General features: G+C 37.3%; 1 long non-coding RNA gene across 1 annotated transcript in view; it reads right to left on the bottom strand.

The window, feature by feature from the left end:
- LOC122802046 overlaps positions 1–17,409 on the bottom strand; it is a 65,767-nt gene that overhangs the window by 22,907 nt on the left and 25,451 nt on the right. The window contains exon 2 of the long non-coding RNA XR_006364857.1: positions 4,942–5,068. This is a non-coding gene — a long non-coding RNA (uncharacterized LOC122802046). The remainder of the gene's footprint in view (positions 1–4,941; positions 5,069–17,409) is intronic.

Raw genomic sequence — 17,409 nt, 5'->3', positions numbered from 1 at the left:
AGTATAATGTCAATTTTTTATAATATTTTGATTATGTCTTTAGACTTTTTTTGACAATGTAATGTTTAAAATATTTCTCATGATCATCTCTTGTAAATATAGTAAAAACTTACACAGTTTATATATATATATATATATATATATATATATATATATAGAGAGAGAGAGAGAGAGGGTTACATTTTTAAATGTGGTATACACATTCTCACAATGACAGAAAAAATATAGCGTTAGCACTTTAAAATTTTTTTACTACTAATCAGTTTTTGTCATTAATTGATCTAATGTTCTTACTGGTTTAAGTTAATTGGGTTTTACTATTCAAATCGTTTTTTATGGCCAGTTTTTCTGTCTCTGAAGAAGTCTTTAGTTTGGAAGGTAAATTTTTTATTTTACCATTGTGTTCAGTCTGGCTTAGTGGGTTTTTCCTAGAAGGGTACAGTGCTTTTTAACTTTGTACTTCTGTTACAACAGATGCAACTACACCTGGTTATTATTTACCCTGCTCTTTCTGAACATGCCAAAAGACTTATTAAGTGAGTTGTTCATATAACTAGGACAGCACTTTTAAAATGAATTTCCTTAATTGATTCAACAACATTACTAATTTATATTTAGGACTAATTGCTAGTTTGTTGGGAACTAGAATTAATTCTTTCAGGTATAGTACTGTAGCAAATATTTGTCATTTGAAAGAATCCATTTGCATTGATGATGATTTCATATATTTCCATCATTTTAAGCACAACTAAATCCATTGAATAACCTACATTCGCACTTCCAACTACTCTGATACCCTCAACTTACAAAAATCTCCAATGACCCTATTCTGGTGAAATACATAACCCACACTGAACCCCAACTCTAATCATAAACCTTCCTTCCTGTTCCTTAAAGCTAAACTCCCCAATCACTCCAAGACTCACATTTAGCTAAATAAACCTAAATGTCGTGATCACTATCCATCTCTAACTCTCCTATCCCATTCCTTAACCCTAACACTAGCTGTAAATCCCTCAATTAGCAGTGTAACTGAGTGACAATATTAACTGCTAACAATTACATCTTGTTGAACACAATTTCATTGCAAATGAAGCAGCAAACTAACACAATTCAACAAAATCCTGTAAAACTTACCTTCAATGTAATCCGACTGAAAAAAATTAATGAAACTCATTGTGGTTGGTGTGCTACAAAATAAATGCCAGAATAGCATTATTTTTTTCCAAATTCTAACTATTCTTTATATTCCAGGATATGAACTGGATGCCAGCTATGAACTCACACATAAGATGTGTGTCTGATCAACTTGCACTCAAAGTACACAGTCTTGCTGCCACTGAAATATTATGATCCAAGAAAGCTAACAAATATCTAATATTTAATATTTTAATATTATAGAGTGGTGTAACTACTTGAAGTCCAGCTATTTTCCAATTACCCACAAAAGCACAAATTGTAATAACTCCATGGACCTCCCCTCCCCAACCTAATGAACACTTCCATCATTGTCAAACTTTGTCTATCAAACTGTATACAAAACTGATGTAACAGAAAAAAAATACTAAGGTAATAGACTAAATTACAACGCAGCCAAATTCACCCTGAAAGGAAAATGACTAATATGACTACAGAACATTCTCTTCTGCTTACACTTCACATAAGATATAAAACATAGAGCTTCTAAATGTTAACAATAAAGAATGTCTATTAATTTGTATCTGGCTGCATTTCTCTATCACACACACACACACACACACACACACACACACACACACACAAATGTATTTGGAAGTCTACATCTACCTTTTATATGTGTGTGTGTGTGTGTGTGTGTGTGTGTGTGTGTGTGTGTGTGTGTGTGTATGTGATTATCTTCTTGTCTTTTTGTCTATATGTCTGTCTAGGTGTATTCATCTAAGAGGAATAATAAAGGGAGAAACAATGCTGGCTGGGAAATGTAACTCTAAGATGAAGATCAAGAAAAAGAACTTAATGTAGTCATAAAAGTAGAAATTAATCTGTAAGACTAATCTCAGAAAGTTGTTTCAAAATACAATATGATACTTAACTGCACATCTGAGGGAACTGACTGTAGGAACAGACAAGTTATTTCATCATTTAATGGATCTGCTCAGGCCTCAGTTGGAATATTGCATTCCTTTCTAGTTCAATTCAGGAATATGGACATGAATCTAACTGACAAGATGCAAATAAAGGTTATTACGGTAATAAAGGAAATAGCGGAATGGTGTTACAAGGAAGGGGTTACCAGAGCTTAATGAATTCTCACTTGATGATAGGCATGAAAGGGAAAGCATGATATTGTGATGGTGTACAGCTGAAGAAGGACAATAAAGGAAGTAAGGGGAGCACAGTTACCCTAATAAAGTTGCAAAGTTCATCCCTGACACTGCAAAGCACTTTTCCACAGAAAGAGTAGTAAGACTGCAAAAACACAGAATCATTAACAAGTGCCTTGGATGGATGACAAACAAAGAGAAGTGGCATAATAGGAGCAAATGAAAGAAACTAGCTACCAATAAAAGTGCAGTTTAGATAGTCACCTTGCCCTTTTCTGCCAAGACAGCTAGGTAATGCAAAGTAATATGAATTAGCTATTTATCTGCACACTCTATGTCCAGTGTTATTCATTGTTTTGAATTATATCAATTTTATCTTTTTCTTTGTATGTACCATATTTTCTGACAGAATGCATGCATTTATTTTAAAACAGACTGTTTTGTTTAATTGCTTATGAAAATATTTATTGTAAATATAATCTTGCCTTGTGTTTAAGTCACAAATGAAAATGGTTGCCTGATCATGTTACTTCCTTTGGTTAAGAAACAAACAATGGATGGGAATAAATAATTGAAGTGATGTTGATGTTTATCAGTTGTCTGTGACAGAACTAACATGGTAAATCAATGTTTATCAGGTATTAGCAACTGCTATGGTGAGTAGCGGCCTTAGGTCAACTGGTGCCCTAGGCAAAAGGACTCCATGGCGCCCCCCACCACACTACCTGGTGCCCCCATCCTTGTCTTCCTACACCAAATAAATACTGGAAAAGTGCCCCTGCTAGAGCGGCGCCCTAGGCGGCTGCCTAGTTGGCCTATGCCTAAGGCCGGCTATGGGTGAGAGTGATTCACCTCAAAGTCCCCAGTACATCTATACCCAGTTTAGCAAACATTTATTTCTAATAATCTGCTAGAAGAAAAGGAAAACATGTATCTGCCACTTATTTATGTTTGTTTGATGAGAAAAGCAGCTAAGAGTCTTCATGTTCATAATCAGATTGGGTGCTCCAAAGACAACCTACATCTACTTACACTGTGCATCTCTTTATGGTAAAAGAAAAACCTTTAACTATTCCAGAATTAAATGCTTGCAACAACAGACAGAAGATGCTAACATTCCAGAAGCAAATGTTCACCACAAGCGAGTAAAAAATATCAGTCTTGACTCACATGCAGTAGGATTCAGCACTGAAATTCAGAAAGATCCTCTTCTGCAGTGCTAATTAGCTAATGCAGGAATGTCAGTCAGAACAACAGCAAGAATCACTACTTTAGCATCTTATTATTCTACCTCTGAATCATATACAATTCTACCAGATCTGACAACACTAGCATTTCCCCTATCATTCTATGCATGAATGCAAACACACACACACACACACACACACACACACACACACACACACACACACACACATATCCATTTAGTTGCTGTACAATACACACACAGACACAAGCACACACATCCAGGAAGATGCTTTCATGCCCCTACTGACATGCATGCATGCATGACAACAAAATACACACAGACATATGCAAACACACATACACACACATACACACTGAGGGACTGCTCTGTGATGTCTACCTATAGCTGCAGCATGATCCATCCCTATCTCATATGGGTGAAGGGCCATTGCCATCTCTATGGGTGAGCATGTGGCTAAGCTGCATTAGCTGCTGTTGTGCATGTGGCTTTAACAACTGGACTACACTCAATACTATGGTCAGTGCCACCATAAAGCAGTTGCAGTAGATTAGCCGCTATATCACATAGACTTACCATGATGTGGAAACCTTTGGAGTTGAAACTTCTTTATTGTGGTAAGCCTGTCTGAATCACCAGGGCTAGTGCCTGTCATAGAAACATGATTCATTTCAGCAAACTTAGGATACCCTGACAGTGGCAGTTCAACAGAATTCACATGTGGTTGTTTTGTATAATAAAAATGAGAAAAAAATGGTATGTGAAGAGATGTTAGACCACCATAAAAATTAATGAACTACCCTTGAGAAAGTGGAACAAAATTTAAATATCTTGCTAATTCACTAAAACCATCATTTCTTTGTGGAATCCCACAGCTAACAGATTGTCTAAGATTTGTAAACATATTCAAAGCACATTAAATGAGATGCTAGGGTTACCTAAGACTTTTTCTGCAGAAGCCAAGATTGTTGATAAGAAAGGTGATTTTGTCTCACTTTTGTTAATATCTTTGTAACTAACAAATGTGAATTTCCTTTAAGTCCTGTGAAATGATGTTTACCAGTTTGTCCTTCTCTAATGACAGCTAGACAACTTCTGGAATATCAACAGTAGGGCAAACTGGATCCCCATACAACAACAAAACTACCTATAGGATATTTATTTATGCATACACTTTCTCCCCATATATTATACCTTTAATCATAGGACTCTTGGATTTTTCTGGATTTTTCATGGAACAACGACATCATTTTGTGGCATATCACTGTAGATTAACACTTTTAATACAATCTTTGTCCTGTCTTATAGCCATCCTTGTTATCTAATAGATTGATCCGCTATCGTGAAGTAAGAGTTATCTTTGAGTAATGGTAGAATTTATGGTTCACAGACTACAAATATGGTGATACTGTATTATATTGTATAGTGTACCTGTGAAAAGAAGGGCAGTTTCCACTCATTCGATTCCAACTTGGATGGCATTCGAAACCTTTTAAACAAACTCCTTGTAGATGTGCTCCACATTTTATGATTTGTTCTTCTGTTAAATCTCTGTTACCTTAGAAGAAAAATGTGCAAATCATATTAATAAAAACAGAGGTCTACATGTAATTTTCTGAATAGTCATTTAATGATAATGACAAATGCATGCACTGCAAACACTGATCTTTGCCTTCACACAAAACATTATTCTGTTTTTTTTTTTTTTGTTTGTTTTTTTTACATCTTTTGACTAGTGTAAAGCACAGATACACATGGAGGTTTCCACTCTCATTCCATAAGCACTGCCTGGTTAATTAATTAATTGAGTTGAGTGACAGAAAGCAGCTAAATGGATAAGAAAGAAAGCAAAGCTTGGCCTATAGAAGGTAGTGTGCTAATAGTGAATACATTTAACACTCTGTTCTAACTCTCAGTGACAGAAAATGAGATATTAGGCAAGCTTTTTTTAATCAAAAATAATTCACAGAATTGTAAGGTGTGTCATCAGCAACTAATTGCACTGTGTGGTTATTAACATCAAACATTACATGTAACGTCAGTAATTATATCACACTTTTGAATCCTTCATCTTATGCACAGTATGTCTCTTTCACTAATTTTGCAAACGTGTTATGTTTTCTTAATCAAGCATTCAATATGTCTGGCAGTTAGCTCAGAGGATTAAGATTCTGAGCTACTAACAAGCTGGTTCTAGTACCCATTTTTTCCATATTCATTTGCAACTGTTTAACTCTGAACAGCTCACTTATCCAGGCAGTGCTCGTGTAACCCCTGGAATGGGCTAAGCCTAAAATAATAATAATAATAATAAAACAACAAAATAATAAAAATAATAATAATAATAATATTTTTGTGTCTTTCGGTTTTTCCTGGTTAGGGGTCGCCACAGTGGAACTCCGGTCTGCTAATGATTGGCAGTAGATTTTTACGTGCCAAGTTGCCAGCCCTGATGCACAACCTTCAATGAAGGTGCACCAATTCATGCATGCTTCCACACAGAAGACGCTCTAGCTGAGAATCGAACAGGACAACATCTTACTATGAGGTGACAGTGCTACCGCAGCACCACCACCACAGTACAATAATAATAATAATAATAATAAATTAATAATAATAAAATAATGTGAGAAGTTTACAGGAAGCTTAAAAATGATCTGGGCACAAGATACTTAAAGGACTATTTCTTTATACAAAGCATATTAAATGAGAGCCAATAGACTTATCTAAAGTCACTAAGCACATTTTACATTGTTATTTCATTACCCACTCATCCTGTCCTGAGTACATGTTTTTCTAGCTGTATTATGACTACTTCAAAATTACAATATGGCATCTTCACTTTGAGAAATTAAAGATACATATTATTGCACTAAATCCGGTTTTATTTAAAACAGTATTTGCTTTTCAGTTATATTATAAGATATTTATTTGGTGAAGCAGGTGAAACATTTCCTAGCAAATAACCAAAAAATTAAAAATGGAATGAGGTTACAGTGTTTTAAAACATACCTGATGGTACTATGTGGCATAATTCCAGGAGAATATCACGAATGGTTTACAAGAAACATTCCTTCTAAGATGTGTCATAAAATCAAGTCACAGATGTTTTATTTTTTATGTACACTTTTGCAGCAATGTCAAAGAGTTATAGTACAAGGTAACAACCATTTATGGCAAACTAACTCTGGAGGAAAATGTCAGTTGTTTAAATCGTGCTTTCTTATGACAACATAATCCAACCAGAATGACTACAGCAATAAATATGTTAATAACTAGACATAACTTTAGACATTAGACTACAGTACTCAGTTTTAAAACATGTCCTATGGATGTTTGAAATGTGACATACCTACCAGGGTTTCATTATGTCATCTTTGTATTTTTTTGAATAAGTTATAAATTAATTATAAAATAACAGGAGAGGGGGAGAGTTAGGGTGGATTACTTATGAGTCAGAGTGATTGATAACCTTGTTAAGTTAACTAAATAGTATTACAACAAAACACAGGATTTTCAAGCAGATTCATCAGATTTTCAGTGACAGCTTGTTTTAATCCTTGAGCAGCTTTCATTGGTTGATTTGGTTCCACCACTGGCTGAATTCTGACCATTTAGAAGGGCAGCATGTCACAGAAGTTTTATCATCTTCTTCTTCTCAAAGAATTTTAGTATTTTGACTTGTTACTCAGGATTAACATGCTCTTAGGAGCAGCAAATGCTGTCATCAGTTCACAAGTTCCTCAACATACATCTCCTCAACAAACAAGCTCTGGCAAGTAAAACTAAGAAACTGACCAAATAAGCAGCACTTATGAAGAAACAATAAACATTTAAAAAAATAAACTTCCGTGTATCACCATTCAAGGAACCAAGCTACAAATGTTTATCGCTTTCATTCTTTTATTAGTGGTAAGAACTTCTTCGGATAAAGCAAAAACAGTGATCCCATACATTTATGAAAGTCAGTAAGGAAATAAAACAATTACGTTACAGTAGGTAGCCAATGGCAGTAACAAAAACCTAACCAGTAAATGTTCACTTTATGAAAATGATCATGAAGTAAATAGATAGTAATTCATGTTAAAAATCCACACAAATAATGGCACTTTATAACCTATCTATACCATTTCAAGGCACATTTTAAATTCAGACTTTCATTTAGTCCTGGAGAAGTGTCTGCATTAAAAAGCAGTTGCCATTTAAGTTTGTAGACTTCTAGTAGTGTGTCCATATCCTCAAAAAAAAACAACATGCTCCAAGACAAGAAACTGAAATTTTGCAATAAACTATGAACATAGTTAGGAAACAGGAAGAAAGCAGAAAAAATGATCCAGTAATGTAATTCTAAAACAATTATCAGACATTTTGACAGAATCAGTTGAAACCACTTAGAAGAACACGTTAACAATAATCACATCCTTGTGTCATAGACTTCTGTCACCACTATGTGGCAGGGTTACCCACCTTTATGGCAGTTCTTTGTCATAGCTGCTGCCATCATGAAGTTTCTATAGTCTCATTCCAGAGCCTTCCACCCTTGTCTCAACATTTTTCTCCAGGGCGCCTACACTTGAACCATTTTCACACTGCTTTCACCACTGAGACACTAACTTTAATCTTGTGCTGTTGCTCCCGTGTTTATAAATATCTGCTTTAAAACTGCTATGTTTTTGATTCTGTTCCAAAATGTCTCCCCACTAAAGCAGTGACAATAGAGGCAAAACTCTTGGTAAATGGTATGGCACATTTATTATAACCAATAGTTATTCATTTTAGGAATGTTTTAGAGCAACTTAAAAGCTGAAATTTGAAAGGAAACCACCAATCCAAGGTTGGGAATTGAATGTCAGTCCTTATTTTACATGGTTACTACTGTTCATGATCAAACAGACAGACAGAGTTTCAGTAGCTAGATACCAGTGAGCGTCTATTAACAACAGTTATTTCTCCTTTCATTTAGGCAGAAACAGATATTATGGTAGTTGGATGTGTGTTTGTTACAATCACCATGTTGCTGGTTTCCTTACTGAAAAGAAAAAAAAAACTGTTCTTAAGCGAAGTGCAGTATCTATCTATCTATCTATCTATCTATCTATCTATCTATCTATCTATCTATCTCTCTATCTATCCATCCATCTAGCTATCTCTATCTATCTATCTATCTATCTATCTATCTATCTATCTATCTATCTATCTATCTATCTAACCATCTATCTATCTATCTATCTATCTATCTATCTATCTATCTATCTATCTATCCAGAAACTCCTTGCTTGTCCAAAGGCAATGACAACTTCTCAATATCAGGAGAATCTAGTATTTCTTTTTAGAGAAGGTGATGTTTTTCTACCTGCTCATGACACCATAGTAAGGTACTTTGTAGCTCAGACAGAAAGAAAGCAAATGGTTGTCATTTTTTATGCTCAGCAAACACAGATTTGCTGTTTGGAAAGCATACAATTTAAAAAAGTAAATAAAGAACTGTGTGTGTTTGTGTGTGTGTGTGTGTGTGTGTGTGTGTGTGTGTGTGTGTGTGTGTGTGTGTGTGTGTGTGTGAGAGAGAGAGAGAGAGAGAGAGAGACACTGTGAGAAAGAGAGACAGAGAAACTCAGAGCATGTGTAAAAAGTGAGTGGGAAACAGAAACAGGGCATATTATCTTCGTTTGACTGTAAATGGCAGTCCATTAGCATGCACTGAATAAACAATAAGAAGTCTGAAAATCTAATATCTGGCATTATTGAATTACTTTAATCCTTACCAGCACGTCAAACATACTGTGAGTGACTGAGCTGACTATGTGGCAAAATTAGGGACAGTTAACATGCATTCGGTTTTCAATGCCTTACATTCTACGACTTTTCATTCATTTGATCACAATGAAACATCTGAAATATATTCACTCAACAAAGTGGCTGTAACTGCTGGACGTGTGTGTGTGTGTGTGTGTGTGTGTGTGTGTGTGTGTGTGTGTGTGTGTGTGTGTGTGTGTAGTCATTAAATACTTGCATGCCTTATATATTGGATGTAAAATACTTTCCCTGTATGCTGCAGCAAGTTTGAAACATTAGGTGGAGGAAGGGCTTCACCTCAAAAATGTAAAAAAATATATAGTAATAAGCAAATATAAATACAAATCAATTTAGAAGATAGTCCCTTCTGTAGGTGTAATAATGTCCTCCAGGGTAGATGTTATAAGGGAATTAAAGCTATTTCAGGTTTGGTAAGGTCAACTGCCTGTGCCACCAGGCCTCACAGCAACTTTTGATTTCTGCTAATTATCTCTGATAACACCTATGTACGGCATTATTGATTGCATAAATACTATTACATACAATAATCTTTTAAAAGTAGTGCAGCTAATAGGGTTCACAGATTAGTAATAGAGTAACTGCCCTTGTCGGTCTTTTTAAGCCTAGCCCATTACCTCTTGTGAGGCTCAAATGTTGCACTTTCGACTTGTAAGGCAAACACCTTGCCCATTAGGACAACCCTTATCTTACTGAGTCCCCTTGTTATTATACTGAATGCAGTAGTTTCCTTCTTTTTTTTTTCCATTTCATCTGGATCTTTGATGGTATTATGAAACAAACTGGTACCCAAGAGAAATTAAGTACTCTGTATAGTCTTTGTAGTTGTGGTTGATTGATATAATAACTGTGACTATCACTTGGTCTGTGACTAAATCCTTACATATAAAATGTGTGTTTGAATACTGTAGATACAGGCACATGTAAGCACATACACACACACACAAACACACACACACACACACACACACAAACACACACACACACACACACACACACAAACACACACACACTTTGGCAGTCTTCTGTCTCATAAATGAAATATCTCGATATTTTGTACTTTTAAGTTTTGAGAACAAGTTTTGAGATTAATGGTGAAGTCTTGAGTCGTAAAACAAGCTGTGGTATCATATAAGGGATTTGCTTCATAATCTCGAAATACTGAAATATTGAATTTCAGTATCACAAAACTATGAAGTCGAATTCCCTAAACACTGAACATACACAAACCCAACACACAAAACTACAAATTTACAAATTCCTGTAAAACACACATCACACACTACCAAACACATACATACACAAACGTACATACCTCCCAACACTTCCCTAAAAGAAACATAACACACACTCACACAACCAAACACATACACACACCTACCTTAATATATGCTAGGGGGCAATCCCCCCCTGCACCCCCCACACACCCCCTGCTTAACTCTGAAGTCGCACAACACTCCATAACACACACAACCCAGCATCGCACATTCTACACACCCCCTGCACATCACATACACACAAACACCAGCACTCCCAAATAACACATTCACACTGCAAAACACCTACCCTAACCCACACCTCAAACATCCCAACACACTCAAACACACACAATCACTCACCAAAACCCCAAAAAAGTACACTTACCCAACGCGCTATCCATACTTTGGATTTCAACATTCTCCATTCGACATTTCTGGGTTCGCGGTTTTCATCCATTCAACTTTTCTGGGTTCGCAGTTTTCGTCCATTCGACTTTACAGGCTCGAAATTCTAAAATTCTATATTTTAACATTTTGAGCATGCAAAGTGAACCCCATACAAGACATAACATTTATTCTACAAACCAGACCAACATATTTCACATGATCATTTTTTTCTGTGTTATACAACTGGATTGTTGTTTCACATGTATTTCAATGGAATGCAGCAACTATTTTTTTTACTGGATATACCTATATATATATATATATATATATATATATATATATATATATATATATGTGTGTGTGTGTGTGTGTGTGTGTGTGCGCGTACTCATACATGATTGTGCCCTCCTGTGGGTATTTTTTGTGTCATATTACACCATGTCTTTGTATTTTTAATATTATTTGGAATTCTGACATACTGCTTTAGTTCAATTTATGACGTGGCATGGTGCCATTATAGTTAAGTAATGTATTTTCGTATTATTAATATTGTCTGAAATTCTGAGATAATGCTTTAGTAGAATAATTTATATGACATTACATTATAGTTTAGTGATGCATTTATTCCAGTTTAATGATATTTAGGGGGATTCAGAAATGCCAAGTGCATCTGCAAAGCATTAAAGACTACAAGAGAGTGGGATAGATTCATGAGCAGCTACTTTCTGCACTGCTATTAGGTACTCATCACGTAGAGATGCACACACAATAGTGTGCTATTTGGTATATATTAAATGACTCTACACATTGTTCAGAGCAGCCAAACAAATGTAGACTGCAGAGTATACTAATGAAAGCATAATCAGCTGAATAACATGCTAAAGAACTAATCTAAGATGGTGGATCCAGTGAGGAAGCTATAAAGTAACCGTGTATAGATGGTGCAGTCCATTGCCATGAACTCTAAAACCTACTGGAATACAGCACCTTCATGCTTAGGAGAAAAAAAGCTGCGTTAGGGGATTATGCTGCTCTCATTTACATGTACGTGCAGCAGGCCCAAATGTATGTTGCTGATGATGATGATAGATCTCAACCAAGGAAAAGAAAGGTGTTTAGAACATGTGCAACATATCATGGACTGCATGATATTGAAATAGTAGACTGATACAGGTTTAGTAAGGAAACACTACAGTAAATTTGCAACCTCTGCTGCCCCCCCCCCCCCATGCCCCCCACCTCTGACCAGGAAAAACTGAGGAGAACATATACCAGTGGAAACTAAGTATGTGTAGCATTAAAGATATTAGCTACTGGTACATTACAGAGAGCTATGGGGTAATATAGTAGAGGTGTCACAGGCTTCAGCCTCCAGAATATTGCACCAGTGTCTTAATGCTATGTTAGAACATGCAATGGAGTACATCTATTTTCCATGCAAACCAGAAGAGAGAGCAAGAGCAATGCTGGAATTTTATGCTGTAGCATACTTCCCTGAAATTTTGGGGGACATAGACTGCCGTCACATAAAAATAAAAACCCTACCTGCTGAACAGGGAAGGACATAAATCAACAGGAAGAGGTTCCACTCAGTTACCTGCCAGGTTGTCTGTAATGCCTGAGCAATCTTCCACAGTGTGTATACAGGAAACCCATGCATTTACCATGACTCACACACATAGCACACCTTCCAGATTTGCACAAGGTTTGCTAGGTGTAATGTTCCACAAGGCCATCTACTGGGTGATGAAGGTTATGCACTAGAACCATGGTTCATGACACCCATCAGAAATGCACACACACACACACACACACACACACACACACACACACACACACACACACACACACACACACACACAAACACAGAAGAAGGATACAGTGATGCCCACATTCAAACTAGAAATGTCATTGAGTGTGTGTTTGTCCTGCTGAAGTCACAGATCCACTATCTAAACACAATGGGGGTGCTCTGCCATACAGCCCAGGAACCTGCACAAAAATTTGCACAGCCTATGCCATGCTGCACAATAGCATCTTGAGGAAACAGCTGCAAAAGAGAGAGCAAGGGCCAGGACCACACATCCGGAGACCACAGGCAGGGCTAGCACCTCCAGTATGTACAGACAATCAATGATTCTGAGGGAGAACCTCCAGCTGCAAAGGTAGTCATCAGATGTGCATAATGTGTCCTTGTCCTAGCTAAGAGGCAAAGGGTAGTTCACATACTCACCAGCCAAAACTTAAAGGTTAGCACACACACTCAGTACCTAAGAGGCAAATTCTAGCACACACACTCAGCAATGAAGAAATACACATGTAATGTCCATGTATGGATAGCATCAGAGACAAAGACAGCCCCAAAGGACATGACCTATAGTTGCAGTAATGTCAAGTTAGGTGTGGAACCTGTATTATACTAACACATGTGTAAGAAGATAAATTACCTGCATACTGTCAGTCATAAATGTATTCAATCAAAACCTGTGTGAGGTTTCCACCAATAGCATTCTTGCTTATAAGAATGACATCTGCAAAATACAGGTATGCATTATATACAATAACTGGCATCACGCCTGTCACTTACCCTCTCTACACAAAACATTCAACAGACAATTATATCAACAGTTTCACAAGTATAGCAATAAGCAGGAATGCAATATCACCAAAGTCATGGTCTGAAACTCAATACAAAAAATATTATCATCCCTTTCAGTAAGGCGATGTTCCTGCTAACTACCACATCAATAGTCTCCACTGTGGTAAGAAGAGCATTCTATGTTGCTCATCTCATAAGTAAGGGCATTGCCTCCAGAAAAAAAGAAGTTATAACCTCCCTGTACTCTTCCCTCATCAGGCCAATAATTGAGTACAATGCCCCTTTTCGTATGTACCTCTCCAAGCACGTGCAGCAATTGGAAAAACCACAAAGGTTCCTCACAAGGAAAAGTTAAGGTCTCAGCATCTGTCCTATGCAGATCGTCTGAAATCACTGTCACTTTATTCCGTTTCATACAGACTACAAGGCTATCTCTGACCCTGTTTTATTGGAAATGCTGCATCTCTGTAAGTCAAATGGTTCATGAATTACTTACTCTAAAGACTTTAACCTGGTATGTGCCATTAATAGAACTTGCTGAAGGGAAATATTTATCTCCCAGAGGTTACCATACCTTTGGGACAGATTCCCACTTCATGTCAAACAGAGCATCTCAATGGCCCTCTTTTAAGTGCAATCTGGATAATTGGATGGGTAACCATAAATTCATCCCTGTTCCCCGGGGTTCCACCTGTGTCCTCTTGGACAAGGACAATAGCTACTGATCATGTAGATAAGGGCATAACTTGGCTAGGCTTGTAAGGGCCCTAGGGTCAATTTGCCTAGTAACTTTCTATGATCCTGTGATCCCATGACCACTAATTTGAAATATTTACTTGTAATACTAAATGACAAAAGCCTTCTGAAATGAGTATTAAGAGAAACATCCAAAATCCTGTTATGTACTAAATATGTATATACTCAACATACTGTGAAAGACTGTCTTAGCTATCCACTCTGTGCATCAGACATATATGCAACCCTAAGTAAAACCCAAATGGACAAAGAGCATGACACAGTCATCGTCCTTTGCACAGGGTCAGGGGCAATAGGTTAAGGCTGACACCAAAGTAGTGAGTGTGTGTGAGTAAAAAATACAGAACATTTAATAAAGTAAGACATATTTCAGGACCACTAACAGGAGATATATTCCAATCAACTTACATATATGTGGGTTGTTATGGGCAGTTTTTGTGAAGTGTGTGTATGTCTGCATGATCACAATCTAGCTCTGTGCTAGCACTACATCCTGCCATGTTGGACAGCTGTGACCTGTGCATGGTAGAGTTGTCAGTTTACTGTTGTTTCTCCTGATCAAACTGCCTCTGCCAGGTGGTGTACTGTCACCTCCACATCTCTGTTTCATAGTGGGGGTGCTACCTGAATGTGAGTGATTTCTGCTGGATGAGCTCTATTCTAGACTACATCCAGGACTGCAACCCCATGGCCTACTGTGTCTGGGTGCATACACCTCAATCAATGATGGAACAGTGGAAGTAATGCTACTATGGGAGTGGGATCTGGCATGGCCATGTCATCTAACATCAGTGGATATTCTGCCTCTACAGACACATGGATGCTGGCCCTCTCTCAGCAGACATTCCATCAGGGACACTGCTCAATTCAGTGTGCCACTCATCCTATCAAAGGAGCCACCCACATGGTTAAGTGAGTCATGCATGCCAGGATGTGCCACATTTAGGATTCACACAATCTATTCTGAGGCCCTGATGGAATGTGCCCATGCCTCCATGGATGGCCCTATACATACATCTTGTGGTAAGTAATGACAGAACATCATCAGGAAGAGGGTGGATAGTAGGTATCTTCGAGTTCCGCTAGCAACCCTGCTGTGTGGTGACACACCCTCACAATGGCTATGGTCAGACTCAACCAGGTCTACAACTGGAGTAACCACACTGCCCTGATCAACTGTGTCACTCTCAACCTGTCCTATATCTGAGGCCTGAGTGGAATGGGTATGAGAAGGCATACTGACTGTGTTCAGAATAAGGCCAGTGGATGTGAGTGCCACAACCTCAGTATCAGACTGAACCTCTGGACCCCGAACTGTGCCTTTGTATCACTACCATTATCAACAGAGGCTACAGATACTCTGATATCAGGTGGTATTAGTTTGGCACTGCCACTGGCAGGATCACTTGTGATAGTAATCAATAAACACAAGCAAAAAAGAAATAGTGAGTGGAAATGATTCAAACTTGGTTCTACATACTCATGTAAAAAAAATTCAGATGTTAAAGGAATACAATGCTTTCTACCCTCTCCTCAGACTTACATCTAAATAATGGTTGTTATTAATCAGAGAAAGTTTATGCTTGCCATCTGCTGGTGGTCTTTCATATAGTAATTCTGATGTCAATGGAAGAAGGGGAAGGCAGTAGAAAAAACGCTAATAAGCATCGCAGTGCAAATGACTCAAGGACAAGAGAATATTGCTCTATCTTCCCCTTAAGAAATATATCAGAATCAGTCAGTCTGACCATCCCCCAACAGAATCTCTGTTGGTCTCTTCTCTCTTCTAAGACACACATCTCAATGTTTTCAGATGTAAAAGTATCAGCACATAAAGATGTCTAGAATGGAATTAAATGTTTTATATATATATATATATATATATATATATATATATATATATATATATATGTACAGAGAGAGGGAGAGTTCTTCTTGTGGACCACTTGGCCTGCTGTCCATATCAGCACCAACATTAAGGAGCCTGATCGAACCTTCTGCTGGATCTCTGACAGTGGACAGGAAATGCTCATTTTCACTGAGTGGTTGTTCCGTAACAGGACCTTACCCAGTAGCCATCTGTTCTCATGCTACCACAGTTACCCTCCTGAGTGTCACTGTAATCATATCATTAGCATGCTGCTGCACCTAACTATGGTTTCTGGCATGGCAGCCCACTGCATTTATGTCAGCAACCACCTGCTGCCATATGATTTTTTTTCTAGCAAACATATCACGTCTGCCTCTGTGAAGCTGGAAGGAACTGTGGTAGTGTAATGTTTCAGTGATGACCTTGATCTCTGCATCACTGAATGGTGGCTTGTGTGGAACAGATGGTCTGGGCCCCATAATCCAAAAAACACATTTGTAGCACATACAGAAAGCATTCTTCTAAAATAAAATTAGTGTACCCATCTTTGACACTAAACAACTGAACACACAATGCTCATTTTGGACTATGCACAAGCTAAGGGAACTCTTCCACAAAAAAAAAAAAAAGAAAGAAAACATTAATACATTAGCATTACATCAGTTCTGTTAACATTTCTATAATGATGACATCAGTTGTGTAACTGACTGGACTGCTTGGTTATTATGGCAGGATTATCAATAACTACTCAAACATTCAAAGTCCAACTGCACAGACAATTTACATTGGTCTCTCCACTGTCAAGGGGGTCACCATGGGTCATCTGAGAAGCCTAACACCTCTTTTAGCTACACATGCATGACCCCTTGAATTTGATAATAAACACAATTGTCTGCAGTAACTGATAAAATTGCAATAGTAAATGAAAACACAATTCTGTGATGTAACTATACTTGGAAAGCAAAGCAAGCACATATGTGTGGTAAACCAGCAGTGAATTTTTTTAAAGCTGCATATTATCAAAATTATTTTTCTATTTTATATTGAAATACATTCAAAATATGAATATATATGCAGTTTATGAAGATGACAAACATTCCTTATGAAACAGTGCAGTAAGTTGTAGAACAATCTTCTCCAGGTGACTAGCAGTAATGGTTTGTCTCTTGCCAGTCTCCCCTCCTTCTCCCTCTATACCTACACCATCACCTTTATAT

This window comes from Protopterus annectens, chromosome 5.part0 (genome assembly GCF_019279795.1).
Source record: "Protopterus annectens isolate FY-2018-M chromosome 5.part0, PAN1.0, whole genome shotgun sequence".
Classification (NCBI taxonomy): Eukaryota; Metazoa; Chordata; order Ceratodontiformes; family Protopteridae; genus Protopterus; species Protopterus annectens.
Note: the sequence above shows the minus strand (reverse complement) of the source record. Positions and strands in the feature narration are given on the sequence as shown.